This window comes from Sciurus vulgaris (assembly GCF_902686455.1).
Source record: "Sciurus vulgaris genome assembly, chromosome: 3".
NCBI classification, from domain to species: Eukaryota; Metazoa; Chordata; class Mammalia; order Rodentia; family Sciuridae; genus Sciurus; species Sciurus vulgaris.
In genome coordinates this window covers 18,572,494-18,593,867 of record NC_136463.1, presented here as the reverse complement: position 1 = coordinate 18,593,867, position 21,374 = coordinate 18,572,494, and the positions used below count along the sequence as shown (strand labels likewise).

General features: G+C 46.8%; 1 long non-coding RNA gene across 2 annotated transcripts in view; it reads left to right on the top strand.

Annotated features, from left to right (window-relative positions):
* The window catches only part of LOC306656189, a 43,358-nt gene that overhangs the window by 1,129 nt on the left and 20,855 nt on the right, over nt 1-21,374 (top strand). For both annotated transcript variants that reach the window (XR_013762441.1, XR_013762442.1), the window contains one exon: nt 1,495-1,573. This is a non-coding gene — a long non-coding RNA (uncharacterized lncRNA). The remainder of the gene's footprint in view (nt 1-1,494; nt 1,574-21,374) is intronic.

The window sequence follows — 21,374 nt, the reverse complement described above, 5'->3', positions numbered from 1 at the left end:
TGAGGGCCTCACCCACTCACCAAGGACAAAAATGTGCTTTGTTGGACTGGCTTTTTTTTTTTTTTTTTTTTGTATTTAAGTGCCTTAGACCAGAGCCTGCAGTCCCATACAGTCCAGCTGGTTGTCTTATTCCCAACCACTCAACCTATGTCATAACTGGTCCCCAAAGCATTTCAGGTTGGAGGTCCCATAGAGCCTGCACTCTGGAACCAAGTAGTCTCTGGGGCATATCCTGCTCTGCCTGTGACCTGCTGGGAGAAGGTGGGCAAGAAGGAAGCTGGACTTGGGGGCCCCTACAGCTCCTTCCATTCCCAGGCTTTATTTCAGTGACTCAAGGAGAGGTGGAGCTGGGTCAGATATACAGGTTGGTATCAGGTCTTGGGTGCCTGTATTGTCCCTCCCACCACCTGTTTGCCTCTGGGCACACCACTTCTCAGGAAAGATGTGGGCACAGGCCCAGATTGTGCAGGCGCTCTGTGGCTTGCTTTTGCCTTCTCCTTTTCCACCCTTCTTTTGGACACCCAGTGTCCCTGTGCTTTATCCAGCTTCCCTTGACACTTCTCAGGTCCTAGCTCCCCTGCATGCCCCACCTTTCCCATCCAGATTATCTATTTTTAAACCTGTGCATGAATACTAATGCATGTTAATGAGAGAGACTGACTCTTGACCAAAAGTTGCAATTCCCCCGAGAGGGAATTTCAGGTCAGGTTACAGGGGAGGAACAATCACCACACACTAGTGAAGAAAGTATTTGGGAAATTGGGACTTCTTTCTGACTGCTTTTCTCAGGTCTTTCCAAGCCCCACTGTTTGTGGGGTGAGATGAAACAATCTGACAGCCCTTGGGAGTGAGCACTGTGGTATTTGAATCTTAAAATGCTTACACACCCTCTGGAAGGAGAGCTTCAGGGCAAAATGACTTCCTCCTGGCCTAAGACACAACAACCTGGGAAGGCTTCTAGTCCTGAGTCACTTGTGCAGCCTTGGCCCTGCTTTAAATAAAATAATTGGCATTTACAGGGTGACTCACACCTTGAACAGTGAACTAGGTTCTCAGTACTCAGGGGGGTTTCACATCCCATCTATTTCAGGTCTGAAAATAGAAGGGTGAGACTGTGCTATTCCAAAAGAATGGCAGCTTCTGTATTTGGAGAGCTTAAGAAATTAAGCCAGAGGCTTACGGCTTCCTGTGCATAACCTCACTGAACATTCTTGCTACACCAGGCTCTTTCAACCTGGCACTATTGAAATTTTGGATTGGATAACTCCTTGTTAGAAGGGGTCTATCCTGGGTGTTGTAGGATGTTTAGGAGCCTTCCTGGACTACCGTCCACTACACAGATACCGGTAGCACCCCTCCACCCACACTGTGGGACAACAAAAATGTCTCCAAACATTGTCAAATGTCCCCAAGGGAGCAAGTTTGCCTCCAGTTGAAAACTCCTGCAGTCTGAATTCATAGAATAGGTAATATTACTGTTCTCCCATTTCACAGGTGAGCAAGCTGTGGCTCAGAGAGGAATAAATTTCCCAAGGTCACTTTGCTGTTATGGAAGATCCAATATTCAAACCAGGTATGACTCCAGAGCCCCTGCCCTCCTGCTTGCAGGACTCCACAAAGAGACTTTGGGCTTCAAGGAGCCAACTGCCCATTAGTTCTGTGGAAGAGTGAGTAAGCCTGATGCATCTGTGAGAGAATGCAGTCCTTGGACCATTTTTTATTTTCTGTTTGCCTTGGAGAAAGGAAATTATATTCTGGTTTTTACTGCCTTAGTCAGCACAGTTTATGGTGTCCAGCCGTGTCCAGTGAGAAAGTGGCTGGTGAATCATCTGAGGGCCTTGGGATCTTAGGCCCAGCATTCCTGTGAGACCCGAGTTTCACTTGGGAAGAATTCTGATATGAGGCTGAGATATGAGATGACTGGGGGCTGGGGTTGGATGTTTCTGGAGAGTGGTTTTACTTTTTCTACCAGGGACCTGCCCAAGGCTGCCATTGTGGTGCCATTGCTGCCCTTGCAGTTTGGACCCATCCTGTTACTGCCATCATTCCAGAGGTCTGGGGTAGGGGCAGGGTGGTCAGGGAGGCAGGAGAGGGAATGAGGGAATGGATGCAGGCGGTGGTATAATGCAACTCTTCCTATTCTGCAATCCATGACCTCAGGTTTGTAAATTGAAATTGGAGTTGGTGGGGATATTTACACCATGGAAACTGGCAAACAATACAAGCCCGGGCTACTTGGTAAAACACTTACCAGCATACCACTGCATGCTGGTTCTAGTCCCTTCCTGGTGCCCACCCATCTCACCCCACAAAGAGAATTGGAAGGGGCACCATGAACCATACAGCTAATGGAGGAGAGGAGGAGCCATGGCGATGTAGGTAACGGGGAGGAGAAGTGCCAATCTTGGTCAAGGATGGAGCTGCTTAGGTGGGGACCTCTGTGGGGCACTGGGCAAAGATGACTTTACCAAGATCAGGTCCTGGACATACCTTCCTGAGACCTTCCTCCCCCAGATTTTGGAACCTTCTTAGGAAACTGACCTGATTCAAATTTGCCTTGCTTCCTGATTGGTTTTCTCTTCCAAACTCACCTTCCTACCTCCTGTCTCCTTTCCATGCCATCCTCAACCCTTCTGGTGATTTAATGTTCCTAAGAGACACTTTGGTCATACTGTTCCACCCACAACGTCCTAGCACCTCTGGTCCTGCAACATCGCCCTTCATCTCCCTTCTTTTGCCCTTTCCTTCTAACCTGACAATGCAATCAAGCTCCCCAGCCTAAAAACAAGATATAAACAATGGCTTCCCCTGTCTTGGCTTCCCCTTACACTGTTTCCAGGTGTCTGTTTCATCTCCCACTTGAGTGTACGCCTTGCAGTCTAGTCTCTGGCCATTGTCCCTTCTTTCCATGGATAACCACTCTTTGTCCCCAGTAGATAACCTCATCTCAGTTCTTATCTGTAACTGAAAATGTATGTCAGGCTCCAGGGAGGGAACAAAGAGACTCTAGACCAGTCCCTGTCCTTAGGGAGCCTCCAGTCTAGTAGGTGGGCAGACCTTGATCAAGTGCCTGCAGATGAGGACTTAAGTCATCCCCAGGGTGGCAAGGTTAGTCCCAGGAGGGATAGATAGTACTGTGTCAGGCAGGATCCAATCAGGGAAAGAGAATTTAAGGTAGGAAACAAGTCACAGTGAATACAAGAGTGGAGAAGGCCAGCAGATCAAAGGAACCAGGAATCCACTACTGCCCCCTGGTGGGAGGGACTGGGCCAAGCTCTGCAGTCTCAGTTTGGGGGCCAGGGTCACTTGGAAGGAGCTGAAACCACAGGGCAGACACGCCCACTTCCAAGCTCCCTCTCAAGACCAAGAAGGATAAGGCGAAAACCCAGAGTCTCCTTTCCTGGCCTTCTAGTTTCCTGCCAATGCCTCTCACTGGCCCAGGAGCCTGCAGGGTCAGTCACCTACAGGACAGACCAGAGAAGGTGAAGACTGGATAGGAGGGTACACAGCCCAGGATCAGCACAGATAAAGGGTGGAAAAGGATAAAAGTGACTAAGTTTAGTGGTGGGGGCTCTGAGAGGGTAGCCTGGAGGGACTAGGCTGCGACCTGAAAGAAGAAGGGAAGTTAAAGAGGAGAAAATATTCCCAGCAGTCACTGGCATTTTGAGCCAATCCTTTTGCCAAGGTTTCTGAGCTATTGTGCTTTCTGTTTCTGTTTTCTTCTCCCATTCTTAAAAATCAAGAACTCTCCAACTTTCACTCCTGAGCTCCTTCTTCTCTACACCCTCTCCTTTAGAATTCCCATCCACTCCTGGCGTTATAGAATCATTCACTAAACATCAGTGGAGCACTTACTATGTGCCAGGCACTTAACTAGGCCCCGATGACAGAGAGAGACGAATGGGTCTCAACAGGGAAGACAGGCATGGCTGCAATACAATACAGAGGGAATGAGGAACCCCTGGTGAGGTAACACATAGAAGAGATCAAAGAAGGCTTCCTGGAGGAGGTGATGCTTGAATTGATTGCTACCAGGTACACTAGCAGTAAGCCAGGTGAATGAGGTGGAAAGGGCATCCTAGCAGGAGGAATAACACAGGTAAAGGCATGGAGACAAGGGGCCGAGGCAGGGGAGACAGGAGTGGAACTGGGACAGAGATGGAGAAAGAGACTCAGTATTGAGTAAGTGAGTAGAACGATAGGGTGTGGGTGGGTTGGGAGGGGCGTGCCTGGGCTGCTGCTGCTGCTGAGGCAGGAGCCATAGAGAGGATTCTGGGATGAGGAGGAGGAGTGCTGGCTTTGACCTAGCGTATCTGAGCTTCCTCTGTCCCTTCGTTGTCCTCTACCAGAGATTGACCTTCAAACGAACACTAAAGTTCTGAGCTCAGCCTGAGCTCCAAGCCCACATTTCCGTGGGCTCCTGTGGGCATTTCCACCCTCTACTCACCTGGCATCTTCAACTCTACATTGTCCCCCAAACTTCCTTGCGCTGTCTATGTGAACGTCATCACCTCCAGCCCCGGACTCTTCTTGCCGTTTCATCCCAAGTCACGTTGACTTGATCTCCATTATCCCTTGCCTGTGTCCTCCCTTTGTCTTCCTTCCTGCCGATGCCTTCAAGAGAGCTCACTTGCCCGTCTTTCTTCCTTTCATTTCCTTGCCAGTCCTTCCTACATTGTCTGTCACTCCCTTGCTCAAAACTTTCAATGGCTCCCCATTGCCCAGGTGTGAAGTTCAAGCTCGTTATCTTGCTCTCCATGTCCTCACAGTGTAGACCCAACTCACTTTTTTGGCAAATTGTTCATAACTTCCCTGCAGACAAGCTTCTGAAAAACCTCTTGGTTCATCCAGACCCAAGGCTTCAGATGGAGTGTACCCCTGCCTCCCGGCCCCCTGTCAAATCATACCCATCCATCAAGTCCTCAGTGAAATGCCTCCTCTCCACCAATCACATTTCCCAGTTATTTATCTGCCTGCCTGATCTTCCTTAACACACAGTATATACCGTCACGGCAGTTTATTATCACCACATGGCGAGCTGGTGTTCAGTAACTGAATTGATTCGGAAACCGTTCCTTGAATCAGAACTTGTTGTGTCTCCTTATTGTCAACCACTTCAGAAGTCTGTTCCTAGTGGCTTCCCAGGTTCCATCTTAGGTTCCAGCTAACCTTAGTCTCCCACTACCGCCCCCAAATACGTCCCATGTTCAATTTCAACCCTAAGCTAAAAGTGGGAAAGATATTAAAAAAAATAGGATCCATCTTCTCTGCTCTCCAGAAGTGTGCCAGCTCTCAAGGTAGACAAACTATGCTGACAAAAAGCTAATACAATGTTAGCTTAAAAATACTGTCTTTTGCAGGGCATGATGGCACTTGCCTATAATCCCAGTGGCTTGGGGGACTGAGGCAGGAGGATCCCGAGGTCAAAGCCAGTCTTAGCAACTTAGCAAGGCCCTAAGAAACTTAGTGAGATCCTGTTTATAAATAAAAGTTTAAAAGGGGCTGGGGATGTGGCTCAGTGGTTAAGTACCCCTGGGTTCAATCCCCAGTACCAACCAACCAACCAACCAACAAGCCCCCAAACCCCAAAACCGTCTTTTGCTTATGGGATATCCAATCTCTCCTTTATGATCAGAACTCTGATTTTATTCATAGTGGTGACCTGCTTGGTTTGAAATGCTTCCTTAGCTCCTTTGCAGCTAGGGTGACAATTCTGACCAGTGACATAGGTGGAGGTTGTCTTTAGGTCAGCTAGAGGGTCCAGTCAGCTGGCACATGCCCTTTTGGTACTTTTGCCTTTGGCCCTATGCCCTTTCTTCTATCTGGAATGTGGCTAGGTGCCTGGAGGTGTAGCAGCCAGTGTCTCAGCATAAAAATGAAAACCTCCTTCTGTAATGGCAGAGTAGAAAGCTATACAGGTCCTGAGTCCCTGGTCGCCTCCTGGAACCATCACATGACCAGGGATGCCCACCTTTAGCTTCTGGCTCCATAGGTAAGCCACTGGCGCTGGGTTTCTGTGACAAGCAATACTGGATGTACAGTGAGATTCTAAGGATTCAGCCAACTTGAGAATGTCCAACAGTGAAAAGTAGCCATAATATGAAATTGCACAGTGACAAGAGCCTTCAGATGTCTCAGGTGTAGGCTCATTGGGGTTAGGTAACATGGAGACAGGAAAGAGACAGGTCTGCAGCTCAGTGTGCTGAGAGCCACTCCTGTTTTCTGAGAAAAGGACCTCCCCTGGGAAAGCTGTGGATGGGGATGAATGACATAATGGGTAGAATGGATGCCAGGAATGCCAGTCAAGGATTGCGTGACTCCTCCTGCTAATGGGCTGATCGGGAGCAAGATATGTTTCACCCAATTAAGATAAAGGATGCTTAAATTAGGTGGGGAGGAAAAACCCAGGTGTTAAGATTTGGAGATTAGAGTAGACGCCTGTTTGGAGGCGAGAGTGCTTCCAATAATCTGCACCATGCTGACAGAGCCTTCCTATAAACCATGGCCCCCCAGAGTGGTGCACAGGGTCCTCCAGTGTGTGCCAGACAGCATGTGGCAGGCCACAGCTCTGTCATATTGAAACTCAAGCTGGGCTAGATCTCTTTCCAATTCTTGTTTACACGTGTCCATTTCTTGAATCAGTGATGTGCAGCCTTTGTCCCTACTTCAGAAGGGCATGCTTCTCCCACTTCCTGTCCCAGGTTCCCCTCTTTTGAAGCAACTATTCGTACCTGCTTTTGTGTTTTTTTCCAGATATATTTTATGTGTCTGCAAACTCATATGTCATATAGCCTTTTAAAAAAATAATGCAAGTGTACTATACACAATTGCTCTATACTTTCCTTATTTCATTTAACACATCAATGAGTTCCACATACTATAGGTAGAACTGCCGCATTCTTTATAACACTGTCTTCTATTCCATTATAAGGCTGAAATGTAATTTACCTGGTCCCCTGCTAATGGACTTACCTGTTTTCAGCCATTTCCTACTATAAGAATTGTTGCAGTAAATATCCTTGTACCTATTTCATTTTGCATATCAATTAATCCATGCAGTCAACAGATATTTACTAAGCACCTACTAAACACCAGGCTGACTCTAGGTTCAGAGGGTCTACAGTGACTACAGTGACTATGATTGTGGAGCCGAATTCATAGTGGAGAATAGCTATCGAATAAATTCCTGGAAGTGGGTCACACTTTCTTTTAATCCTAATGAAGTCAAGAAGAAAACCTCACTTTGAAAGTGAGAAAGTCTCACTTTGGTGCCAGTGTGTCCTCTCTCTGCCTCTTGTTAATTTCTTTTTCAAAAAATTTTAAATTTGTTCTTTTTAGATATACATGACAGTAGAGTGAATTTTGACATGTTATGCACACATGGAGTATAACTTATTCTAATGAGGACTTCATTCTTGAGGTTGAGCATGATGTGGGTTTCACTGGCGGTGTATTCATGTCTTGCTCATCTCTTTAGGACAGAGTGTTAGCCTCAGGGTTAGAATGCTTGCCCGGGACAGAACCTCGCTAGAGTTTATAACAATACTTAGTTGTTGTTGGATTTATTTTACATTGCAAATGACACCGATGTTCCCTCTATAGGGTATGAAGTTTCCTTCAGAATATGAAGGGTTCATTTGAAATATGAGGTTTCCTTTCAGAATAATTTAAAGATGAGACAATTTAGAAAAAAAATTGTAAATAACACCACAGTTGGAACTCAGATGTGATATTCAAATAACTGAGGTTAGGAAACAAAGCAAGGAGAAGGGATAGGCTCTTTATCCTGTATGGATGTTTATTTTTCTATCCTCATTCAACTTTGGGGTTGGGATAGTCTCACCTTCATATTTTTACCTTGGCAGTACTTTTTTTTTGTACCAAGGATTGAACCCAGGGGTGTTAAATCACTGAGCTGCATCCCCAGCCTTTTTTTTTTTTTTTTTCCAGTAATATTTTTAGTTGTCGATGGACCTTTATTTCATTCATTTGTTTTATTTGTGGTGCTAACAATCAAACCCAGTGCGTCAGACATATGAGGCAAGCAGTGTACCACTGAGCCAAACCTCAGCCCATCCCCAGCCCCTTTTATGTTTTATTTTGACACAGGTTCTCTCTCAGTTGCTTAGGTCCTTGCTAAATTGCTGAGGCTGGCTTTGAACTCGAGATCCTCTTGCCTCAGCCTCCTGAGCCACTGGGATTACAGGCATGTGCCACTGTGCCCACCTCGGCAGTTTATTTTCTTATCCTTTGTTATTATTTATCCTTTGTTCAGTAATTCTTATGCTTAGATATCACTGAGCTTCTAGTCATGAAAAGTTTTTGTCTTTTTAAATAAACTGTCACCAATTTACATCCTTTTTGAAAATATCTTTCACTGGAATTCCCAAATGCCTAGCCTCGTCATTCCTGGCTCAGGAGATGTTTGGAGATGCTTGTGCCAGGGCCCTTCATAGAGTACACTTAGTCAGATTTGCATAATCTGGCTGAGACTTGCCCAGTAATTCTCTTAAAATAAAATATGATGAAACAACCGAACCCAGGCAAGCCTTCAAGGATCTCAAAGCCAGAATCTCTGAGCAGCGCCCACAACGACCAGTGGACCTATAATCACCCACAGCTTGTTAGCTAAAGACACAAACAATTAGCTTGGTGGTTGGAAATGTAAACAAGGACCTTTCACATGTGTGCTCTCCATGCCAAGTAGGTGGCAATAAGTCTCTAGGAGGGGTTGTTCTCTGGGGCACAGTTCAGAGCATGAGTGGTACCTTAAAGCCCAGGGGCAGACAAACTTTGTGGTGGGAGATAAGAGGAGCCAGGGTTGAAGGAGGTGCCGAGAGCAAGTCAGCAACAAAAGGAGCATCTTGGAGCTTAGAAAATACACAACAAAAAGTAAGGCCAGGTTGGGTGCAGTGACACACGCCTGTAAGTAATCCCAGCAATTTGGGAGACTGATCACAAGTTTGAGGTCAGCCTAGGCAACTTAGTGAGACCATTTCAAAATTTAAAAATAAATGAAAAGGACTGGGGATGTAGCTCAATGGTAAAGCATCCCTAGATTAGTCTCCAGTACCAAAAAAACAACCAACCAACCAACAAAAGCAACTGAAAAATAAGGGCAGAGCTTAGGGGTATAGAACTCAGTGGTTGAGTGCATGACTAGAATTCATGAGACCCTGGGTTCAATTCCCAGTACCATCAGGTAAAAAATAAATAAGTAAATAAGGTCGTCCATTAGAGATTAAGTCTTTGAGCTTTGAAATTAATTAAGTAATTTCACAATTAATTACTGAGTACCAGCCATGGACCAGGCACTGATGGAAGAATTTCATAAGTGCTAATTCAGTGGCTCTCAAACGTTTTGACTGGCTCATAACATTTTTTGAGGACCCTAAAGAGCATTTATTTATGCAGATTATATCTGGTGTTATGAAGGTAAATGTATAACAATTGGTTCATTGAGGGAATGTCCTGATTTGTAATACTTGCCAGTTTCCATGGTGTAAATACTTTCACTATGGCCAAGTTTAAGATATCAACCTGCCATCACTTCCCCAAACCAGGACAAGCAGACTCCAGCATGCTACTGGAATATTTAGTGATATTAGAAATTAAAAATGAGAAATTTAAAAAATAAAAATTCATCAAAAGTACGAATAACAAGCTGGGGGTGGTGGCACATACCTATAATTCCAATGACTCAGGAGGCTGAGGCAGAAGGATGACAAATTTGAGGATAGCCTCAGCAACTTAGAGAGACCCTGTCTCAAACAACAAAAACAGAAGGGGCTGGGATATAGCTCAGTGGTAGAGTGCCCCTGGACTCAATCCTAAAGAAAAAAAATTCTCTACAAATTAATATAAATAACATTTTTATGAAAAAACTATTTTGCACAAAATAAAAAAGTAGTGAAATGACATTACTTAATATTTTTGCAAATCCCTTTAACATCTAGTTTATTTGAAGACAGTTGGGTTCATATATCTGCATTTCATTTGTTGTGGTGTCACACAAAATATGGTCTCTGGAAAACTTCACTGTAGAGCAATCTAGGTAAATAATATCTTAGTATTACCGTGTAAATAGTTTTGATATCATGAACCTCCTGAAAGAGTTCTGGGGACTCTTTATACTTTGAGAGAACTGCTATACCAATACATTAACATTTCCCATGTCGCCCAGGGAGATTTCTTACACCCCCCTTTTACAGATGAGGAAATAGAGGCACAGAACAGGTAAGTAACTTACCCTAGGGTGCTTAGCTAGAAAGTGGCAAAGGCAAGATTCATACTACACAGATGAGTTTATTTGGCATCTATCACTTACTAGATGCGAGATTCTGGGGAAAATTAGCCTCTCTGAAGCTGAGATAATGTCCTTTGAGGTTAGGTTGGTCCTGGCACTTGGGTCTCGCCAGTAGGCTATCATCTGCTCCCTTAGATTTTCTAGTTTTTTTCTGCTCACATAGTGCTTTATCTCACTCTATCATGACTGTCTTTACTCATTCCCATTGGAACATGTGCCTCTTCTTCCTTGATTATAGTTGCACCTTTGGAGTCTGAAACAGGTGCTCAAAGATCTCCTCTGAAGAAAGAAATTAATAAATTAATGGATAGACATTTGCAAGAAGGCAAGACACAGTCTGCCCTGCCTAGAGCTCTTCCATGAGTCTCCAGGGATGAAGAAGAGAAAGGGGGTTAACTGTGATCCTGTCCCCAAACTGCACTTATATACTCGTGTGCAAGCCTGTGGCATCCTTGTTGTGGCAGGTCAAATCACAGTCTAAGAAAAGCCTCCTCCCAGATTCCCTGAAGAAATCAACCCCTTTGTGTCTGGAGTTACCTCTGCTCCCATTGTCCATCACTTGGCACTTAGACACTCAGTTTAGCAGCCACTCCAGAGAGTCCTCATCCTTATAGAAAATTCTGCATCTCCTGGGCTGTTGGAAGTGGGACGGGAAGTGGTCTGCTTTTTCTCTTTCTATCCTGGGCTATGTGAGTTACCAGGGTCCCCTTTTCTAGAACAGTTAAACCTTTTTATTTCATTACCTATAGAAGGGACCCAGAGATAAAAGAGTGTCCCAAACCAGTTGGTGCCTAATTAATGACTGTACTTCTGGAGGCTGGTGACTAGCAGGTAGGGACAATTAGATGGGCCAGGGCCTCTGGGGTTCCTCTTTTGCTATCAATAAGGTCCTTTCCAGCAGTGACCTTCTAGGATTCTCAGAAGGCCCAAGAAGGGAGAAGTGTAATTATGGGGGGGTGGGCAGAGAAGAGAGATCAGCCAGGATTCTGCCTGGCAGGTCATGGGGCTCAGCTCTGGCACCAGAGACCTTTAAGAAGCAAAAAGGAACTGAGAAGGCAACCAGAAGTCTGCTCAGCCTGGAGTTCCTGGAATTCCGCTTTGTGGGTGAGCTTCCTGCGGCAGCCAAGGCCCCATCTGACCAACAGGAGATGGGAATGGGAAGTGAAGAGGGCTGATGGAGAGACAACTTGGCCTGCCAGCTCCCCTGGGCACTGCCATCTCCCCAGACTGGCTCCAGGTTTCCTCCAGGAGCTGAGCTGAGTCGCCTGGGAGCCTCATCCACTTGGGTGGGTGGCTGCCTGCCTGCTGTGCCAAGGCTGATCACGCCTATGAGGCTGGTTCTTTCCCATCCAGAATCTGGCTCTCTGCCCACCTGGTCTAGAGTAGGCAACCAAACCAAGGCGGTTATCTCTAGAAGGCCATCTTTAAACACTGTCTTTACTGAAGAAGTAACACATGACCTCATGGCCTTGAGGCACCACAAGTGTGGCTTGGGCCACAGGACGGATGGATTTCAGTAGGGAATGGAAAAAGGGTCAGGAGTGGCAGGGGGTCCTTAGGGGTTAGGTGCAATTGGGATCAGAGCTGTTCCTGAACTTGCAGACAAATCCAGGGATCCCTTTTCCTCCCCACCTCATTGTGGACGGACGAGATCTTGCTAAGATAAAGTCAAGCCTTGGTAGACCACCAACTTCTCACATTATGTCACAGTAGCTGGGCACACATCTGTTTCCCCCTGTAACCTTTGAGCTCCTGGAGGACAGAGGCCTGGGTGGTGTCCACCTCTGTGTACTAGTGACCTGAGTGCCAAGAGGGCTCATCCATGTTACATGAATAAGCCACTGAGTGAATGAGTGAATGCAGCCACACACAAGAGGAATTACTGTCAGGGGGGGACGTCATTGGGAAGAGGTAAGGCACCTAGGGGGAGTGAAGAGCAAAGTCAGTTGATTGGGGTGGGTGCATGGATGTGTCTGCCTTATGGCTACTTTTTGTGTTTTAGCTGCTCAGAGAAACACCCTCTCCCTTTTTTCTCCTCCTTATCGCCTACCTTTTCCCTAGAGATGCTCTTGTCTCTAAAACCTCAGATAAGGTTTATTCATCCATTCTGCAGCAAGCACTAAATCCTTATTTTATTCCACTATCTCCCACAGGTTCCTGAATTCAGGCAGGCTGCCCTGGGTTTGCTTTTGCTGGAGATAAGTTCATTCTCTGCCATTTGCTGTTCATGCTCCAGATCATCCGGATGAAAAGCCAACTTCTGTGTGGCCCAGCTGCCTCTTGTCCTCCCTTTTGAATCTTGGGCCTCTGAATCTGAGTCTGAGCTAAGAGTGAGTGTCAGGAATGATTCATGAACCCTCTCAGGCCCAAGAGGCTGAGAGTCCTTGAGCCCTTTACAGCATGGAACCCTGCTCACTCACGTGAGCTCATTCTCCACGTGGGTACTGCCTTGGCCATGCATGGCCTGGTGTTCTTGGCCAGTGTCTGCTTACCATATATGTCAGCTCCCAATCTCAGGAAAGGCTCTGGAAGGGATGAAGGAGAAGTAAAAAAGGAGAGAGCCAGAGGCAGAGCTAGCAGCAGAAAGAAGTGAGGGCCAGTTAGGAAGGGGACCTGGGAGGGAAGAGGGGTGAGAGGATGCTGCTGATGACATTTGATGTGAATTAACTCATTGACGTCTTAATCCCTATAAGGTCAGTACTATTACTGACCTACATTCTACAGAGGAAACTGAGGCACAGTGATGAAATTTTATCCAGAGTCTTACAGCTCATAACGTGCAGGACTGAAATTTGAACTTAGATAGTCTGGCCCCATAACCTCAAAGGGAAGGGTGCAGAAATCCCCAGACAGCAACCTGAGGGGGCATGCACCTGGCAGATAGCAGCACTCAGTCATGTTGTAGGGGGGTTTGGGTTGACGGTTATGGGCTGGCTTTTTGCATAAACCCCTGGCATCTGTGGGCCCAGCTAGAGAAGCAGCTTATCTCCTCCGTGCAGCAACTCCTCAGCTGCCTAGGTCAGGATTCCACAATCCACCAGCCAGAAGGACACCTGGATTCCCCAGGTTCTGGCCTGGTGCAGCCCACACCAGCGGGGGGAAGAAGGTTGCTACGGTATGGGCACAAGGACCACATTGGTCATTTCCTGCTCCTGAGCATACAGCCTCACCTTCCCTGTCACAAAATAAGAATGAAAAATCCAATGAGGTCATAGTGAAGATGGAGGACAGAGAGGTAGGGCCCAGTACAGGGCAGGGATGCAATAAACCTGCAGTTATTACTGCAGCCCCCAGTTACAAAGCCCACTGCATGAATGGCGACCAGGGTCTTTAAGGTTGACAAAGACCTCCCTGCTCCCATGTGTCTGATTTGGGTCCTTTTAGCGGGTAAGTGGTTTCTTTTTCTTTTCATTTTTTTGAGGAGTAGATACCAAGGATTGAACTCAGGGGCACTCAACCACTGAGCCACATCCCCAGCCCTATTTTTGTATTTTATTTAGAGACAGGGTCTCACTGAGTTGCTTAGGGCCTAGCTAAGTTGCTGAGGCTGGCTTTGAACTCGCGATCCTCCTGCCTCAGCCTCCTGAGCCGCTGGGATTACAGGCGTGCACCCCCACACCCGGCTGGGTGGGCAATTTCTATAGAACCACCTTCTCTATTTCACAGATGAGCAAATTGAAGCCCAGGAATTCAGAGAGGACAAGGAGGCCTTGCTGGGGTCTGCAGGGGTCTGTGGGGTTTTGCAAGTGTGTCAGGAAGAGAGGACTCTGGATGGAGGAAGAGGGGCTCAGGGGCCCAGGGGCCCAGAAGCCCAGTGCAGCCGATATCCCCTCCTCCCTCTTATGGCTGGTATCCATTGGCCCATAATTGGTTCCCATGTCCCTTTCCAGCAGTAGCTGACCTTCCACTTAGAGAAAAACAGGAAGCTGACCTCTGCCAGGAATTGGAGTCCGCCCTTCCTTGGCTCTGGGCTCTGAGGAGGCTGGCAAGGTGGGGGGCTCTGTGGGAAGGACTTGAGGTGGGATACGGGGTGGGGGTTTTTTAGACTAAGCAATGGTAGCCTGGGCCTCACTGAGGGGTTTGGCTCAATCAGCTGGACTTGCTCTGGCCTGGCCTTGCTAAGCCACTACATGCGAGGGGCTGGAGTACCAGACTGCATCTGGCTTTTGCCTTCATGGGTCCCTTTCTCCAGAAGAAAAGTATTTAAAAAAAAAAAAAAAAAAAAAAAAAAAAAATATATATATATATATATATATGTTGGTATAAAGATGAATATAACCCAAGATTATTCCTATGAACATATTCATTATTATTTTGTTCAGTTTTTCTTCTGAAAAAAAATTTTTTTGTACTGGGGATTGAACCCAGGGACGCTTAACCACTGAGCCACATCCCCAGCCCTTTTTATTTTTTATTTTGAGACAGGGGCTTGGTAAGTTGCTCAGGGTCTCACTAAGTTGCTGAGGCTGGCTTTGAACTTGTGATCCTCCTGCCTCAGCCTCCTGAGTGGCTGGGATTACAGGAGTGTGCCACTGTGGCTGCCTTTTTTCCCTCTGATTTTAAAGTAAATGAAAATGAAAACATTTTCTTGGACCCCCAAAAGTATTGTCAGCCCTAGGCACCATGCCTCCTGTGCCTAACAGAGAAGTCAGCCCTTGGGGGAAGTTCCCACTGCTTCTGGTTCCCTAGAAGCTGTGTTGCCCCCTCGGCCTTCAGCACAGAGAATGCTAGCTCCCCTAGAAACAGAACCTCGCCGAGCCTCAGGGTCCACTTCCACAGAGTTGGGGATAAGAATTCCTGCCTCTGAATACTGTTGTGAGATGACCCTGTGAAAACGTGTCACCAGGCCTGACCCAAGCAAGCCCCACTCTTCCCACAGTGTGGCGTCCTAGAGCCCGGGGACCTGCAGCTGCAATGTGCCTGGCTACAGGGTTTGGAGACATCCCTCCTCTCCTGTATGTCCCTCTTGGACCCCTGCCTTAGAGTCTGGCCCAAAATCACCATGACTACATCAGTCTCCACAGCAACCCATGAGGAATGTCCTGGGTGATTATTCACCCCATTTACCCAGAGATGTTAGGTACCCTGTCCAAGGTCATTCGTCTGGAAAGACCAGAGCTGGGACAAGAGTTTAGATATGTCAATTCTGCCCTCGGTTGGCTCTGACCTCCCTCTGGATATGTGTGTGCATGCATGTGTGTGCACATGTGTCTACATGTTGGTTCTTGTAGCAAGATAGGTGACAAGGATTGCGGTAACCTCAAGAGGGCTCTGAATTTTGCTGGGATGTGCTGATAGGTGGTTAGTAGGTACCACAGATCTTGCTTTTCCCTGACAGCAGTCCCTGGACATCTGCACATCACCTTCACCCTACTGAGGACTGGGGCTGAACCTGCTCCTGGCTCCCTGGCTGTGGCTGCCCTGGTGCACCCCTCCCTGCTTCTGTGGCCTGCTCTTCTTTCTAGCTGCCACCAAATTGGCACCACAGCTTTGGCACCTACCAGGTGCAGTGGCATAAGAGAATGACTGCTATTTTGTGGTACGGCTCTGGGACCATCATTAATTTTAACTTTTTATTGGAAAATGGTTGACAATCGTCAAATGTACATAATTTCACAAACAGAAATGTGACGAAAAACTGGAGTCCTTATTGGGGTTCAGCAGATTTCCACTAGGCTGAAGCATTCACCGCCTGTGAGTATTGAGATTGTTCAAGTGCCAAGGCCAATGACCACAGGACGCGTACAGAGCCTTTTGAGAGAACTTGAAGTTGAGACCGATTTCCATCTGGCTAGAGTGGGTTGGGTTAAGGTTCTAATTTCTGTAAGATTTCTGATTAAAACTTTCCAGCGCCCCTAGCTATGTCTGGCTGCTTTGCTGTCTTGTTATTTCCCTTATTTCCTAAGAATCTGAGTTGGGGCTGGGTGGCACATGTGGTTCTCTGTCAACCATGGTTACTGCAGGTCAACCCCTCCTTTGCCAGCTGGCAGCAGGTGCTGAGACCAAGGCTGAATCCATTGCTGGCGAGTGAGTGACCTTTAAGGACTCAAATCCCATCCTGTCATTGCTCTGCCTCCACCCTTACAGGTATGTGATGGCTCTCCCCAAGGGACTGTGGCGAGGCAGCTCTCTCACTCTGCCTGCTGGAACCAGGCTGGCTCCCTCTTCTGATCTTAGGTTCTTACTTCCGGCCGCTCTTGGTAAGCAGGTCCTGTGTTACTGTTTCACCCTCCCGTTGGCCTCCTTCATGTGTGTTTTGTCAGCATCTGGAGATGCCCGTTTACATGTGTGAGGGTAAACAGAGCCCTCTGCCCAACTAAATTGTGAGCTTCCCGAGGCCAAGCCTTATCCTGCCTGCTCACCTCCACGTCCAGTGCCTGGTCCCCAAGAGACATTCAGTAAATGGATTCAACAAAAATTGACTGGAAGAGGAGCTTCCCATTACGGTTGGGATAGGAGGTGTTCCCCAAATGTTTCTGTGTTTCTGCAGGAATATTCAGAGATAAAATGATTGGATTGCAGGGGCTGGAGATGTAGCTCAGTTGGTAGAGTGCTTGCCTCACATGCACAAGGCCCTGGGTTTAATCCCCAGCACTACCAAAAAAAAATGGATTTTGAGAGCTTTAACCTAATCAGTCCATCTTAGTTGGAAGAGCTGAGTAGCCCAGCCTCTGTGGGCCCTTCCCCCATGATGTGCTTCTTTATCTTGGGCCCAGAATAATGGAGTTGGCCATCTATGGACTGAGCCCTCTGAAACCATGGGCCCCAAATAAACTCTCTCCTCAAGGTTGTTTTTGTCAGATAGTTTGGACACAGTGATGCAAAAGCTGACTAAAACAGTGGCTCTCTGGTCACATGGTCCTGTGTTGATGTTTCATCTCAGAAAGCCATCTAACCTGAGTCTAGGTTCATTGTTTTCAAAGTCGGGGGTAATCACTCCACCTGGCAACCATGGGGAAATAAGGCAGTGCACATACAGGCCTCAGCAGAACTGCCAGTGGGCTGCAGGATGACCTCAGCCAATGGGAGTAGGAGAAGGGTTCCTCTGGGGAGGACCAGTTGAGGGTGGCCCAGGACCCACTGGATAGACCAATACAGGGTGAACAGAGAAGAAATGAGGCAGGAGACCTGAGGTGCTTGGGATGGCAGAAAAGGATTGATCTATGCTGTTACACTGGCCCAAATCATGTCAAATGAGTTGGAGAATATACACCAGTGACTACCTGTGGAGGTGAGGGAGGGAGGGAGGGATCACAGCAAGGGGAGAGAAAGCCAGGGGGCACCAGCCAGGCAGTTCAGGTGAAGTGGCCAGGCCCTGCCCTGAGGACATACTGACAGCCACATATGTGCTTCTCCAGCCACAGCTAGAAACCCACCTCTGGTCAGAAGCAGAGCGAGGAATGAGTGCAGTGGTTTTGGTGTCATGGATTCAAGACCTAGCTGGGAGACTCCGATCCGCTCACTGGACTCTTGGTTTCCGGGAGCTGCTCTAGAGCAGAGAGGTTAGGTGCAGACTCCAGAGCTGGACCCAGGGCTCAAATTCCCATTTCCATTGACTATGGGTGTTTGGATAAGGCACTTAAACTCTGGGCCTCAGTTTACCAATCTGCTAAATGAGGCTAGATAAAACAAAACTCCTCTCATAGGGATATTGGGAGAATTAAGGAAAGTAATAAACATAAAGTCCTTATGGTACTTGGCCCTGGTGAGTATTTTATTACTGCATGTCACTGAATGTCAGGCATCATTAGTGATTAAGATGTATCTCACTTTTAAGATGTTAAAATGAAAAAAATCCCTCAAATTGAGGAAGTACAGTTTAATTTATTTCAAAATATAGCAGAAAATATTGTTGTCAATTCATATCATTGACATATAGAATGCTGGCAATAGCTAAAAGTTATTATTTTCTCTGTGCCAACCATTGAGCTATGGCCTTACAGGCATTATCTCATTCAACTCTTATAATAACCCTATGTGGTAGGTTATAAAATTATCTTCACTTTTCAGATGAGGAGGCAGGGCCCAAAAGATCAAGGGACTGGTCTAGAACCACACACCTTTGGCTACAAAAATGGCAGACACTCATCACTACAACCAAAGCCATTCCAGCCCTGTGTTGACTTCCTCGGGTTTATAACAGTTTTACTCCATGGTTCCTGAGCTTGCCTGCATGTTAGAATCGTTGGGGAGTTTTAAGAAATCCTAATGCCTCCCCTCCACCCCTAGAGTCTGATGCAGTTGGTCTGGGGTGTGACCTGTACTTGGGGACTTTTTGAATGACCCCAGGTGATTCTAACATGCAGTCAAGGCCAAGGACTATTGTTTTACTCCAGATGTGACTTCAGGGAACTCCTTAAGGTCTCACCCGTTTCTTCTCACCTGTCTGAAAGTCGTTTGACACAGCACAAAGATTTTCCTAGCACAGGGAAATGTAAAAGATTTAAAATGCAGGGCTGGGGAGATAGCTCAGTTGGTAGAGTGCATGCCTTGCGTGCACAAGGCCCTGGGTTCGATCCCCAGCACCGCCAAAAAAAAAAAAAAAAAAAAAAAGATTTAAAATGCAGAGGCCAGTTGAGGAGAGAAAATGACTGACTCTCATCCCTAGGCACACAGCTGTCTGATTCTCTCCTGCCTTCCTAGCAGGATGGGAATGAGAGCCAAGGGGCTGGTCCTTCTGGGTAGGAAGGGAAAGGGAGGTAGAATCTGGTGCCTGGAGACCCACGTCCTAACCCCAGCTTTGCCACTGTGTTAACGTGGGCAAATCACCCTTCTCTCTCACCCTGGGCCTGGGCTCCCCCTCCTTGGAACGACATCCCTTCTAACGCCTGCACATCCACGGAGCTTCCCCGGGGTCTAGCTCGCCCTGCTTTCTGAAGTTTATTTGTTTAACACAATAGAGTTATTACAAAGCTTAATTCCCAGAGGACTTCACTGTACTTATGAGGTTATGAAGCAACTCAAAGTAAATTTATGAGGCGTTGACAAGTAGGGGCCGTGGGGACCTGCGTTTTATTACAAAGAAGAGTCTTCTGTAGGAGGCTTATCTGCAGCTAAATGTTGCCTGAGAGAGTAAACTCACTTCCTTTCTTGAGCAGTTTAATGTGGAGCCGCTGTAATAACTTTTTACACAAGCTATTTAAAGGGAACCCTATTCTTATTCCTGTGGTTACCAATTAATTGATGAGGTTTTATAGTTCTTGGAACCAAAAAGAAATGGAAATTCCAAGGAAGAGACAAGGAGACCTATAAAGTACTTTTAATGAGATACAGGAGTGAGTAGGGATACTGGAGTGTCCTGGAACCAGCCTGAAGGGTGGGTCCAGGAAACTGTCCCTGGGTAACTATTCTTGGCTTTCAGATTTTTTTTTCCCAAAGTCATGGCCAAGGGCCTCCCAGCTGTGGAGCCTAATCCGGTCATGATGATTGCACAAATCACAAACATCTACCACCAGCCCAATCAGGCCCCGACCCAACTTTTTCTGAATGTTAGAGCTTGCACATTTGAGGTCAAGCTCAGTTGGACAAGGAGAGAAAGGGTATTCCGGAAAGGATAAAGTTTTTCCAGAAATCCTTTGGCAATAGGTTTCCCTCCCCCCATTTCAGATTTGGGAGCACATCCAAACCAACGCACAAGCAAGAAGACTGACCTTAGGCCCAGAGGAGCTGTCTGGATGAAATCTACCCAGTCACCCCCAAATTTGCCTTGACCAAGCCTCCTTGTGCCTAGCACTGGGTTAGATGCTCCAGAGGAAGTTGGGAGGAAGATGAACTTGGCACCACATATGTTCTCTGAATGGAGTTGGACAATCCTATGTTCCGTGCACTGTGCCAGGGACTCAGAGTTCAGAGGTGAAGGAGAAAGACTTGGCCCTCCTCTGGAGGGTTTCACAGGCCCGAGGGGAGAAAGACAACAGGTCTCCCCTGAAAACCCTGCAGCCCCATCCAGATAGACCCTGGTGCCTGGGCACTCATGATGTTCACTAAGCATCACCTCACTATTGTACCTCACCCTCATCCTACTGGTTGTAGGATGGTTTATCTGGTCAACCCAGCCTCCAAATAATAATTAATCTTGATTACTGAGATTTTGGCATCTGAAATTTGGCTCTCAAGGTGAATGCCTCATTTAACCCTAATGGAGGCCCCAACAGACCTCTGACTGACAGTGACACATGGAGAAGCAGCCACAGGCCACAGGGGTGAGTGCTTAGAAAAAAGCCCCATGGGGACTGGAGGGAGAGTGGAGTAGTTCCGGGGCAGTGTTTCCCAAAGCGTGTGCCATGGAACATCCAATCTGTGAGGTACCCCTCCAAAACTAACAGATTTTGTGGCTAAATAAGTTGTGAAACAATGCATGCTCTAACTCTGCAATTGGATCTTCACAATGGACATGCACACACTAAAGGTTCTAAGGTTCCTGTGTGACAAAACATTGCTTTTCTAGCTCATTCTCTTTGGCTTCTCAGCTGAGTTCAGCTTATGTAAGTCTATCGATTTTTTTTTTTCTCTTTTTTTTGGTACCAGGGATTGAACTCAGGAGCACTTACTACTGAGCCACATCCCCAGTCCTTTTAATTTCTTTTTTAATCTTGAGACAGGAACTCACTAGGGCCTTGCTAAATTGCTGAGACTGGCTTTGAACTTGCGATCGTTCTGCCTCAGCCTCCTGAGGCACTGGCCCAGCCCATTAATGTTTCTTACAGGGAAATGAAAGGGCACTCATTGCAGAATCTCTCACAGGGGCTTGTTAGCCCTGATGTAGACTTTCTGAGTCAGTCCCAAAGCCCTGGAACCAGAAATCTACTTGGAACCAATGCATACTCTACCCAGTTGATTGTCACGCACATTCCAGTTAAGGACTCCAATACACCTTTCAAGGTCTTGGCTTTTTATTGGTGTGTTGTGAAGGTCAAGACTGACCAAGATGTTAGTAAAAAAGACACTTCGCAGCTCATTCAATGAGACCAGTATTACCCTGATACTAAACTCAGGCAAAGACATCACAAAAAGAGAAAACTACAGACTAAGATATATTATGAATACAGTTACAAAATTCTCAACAAAA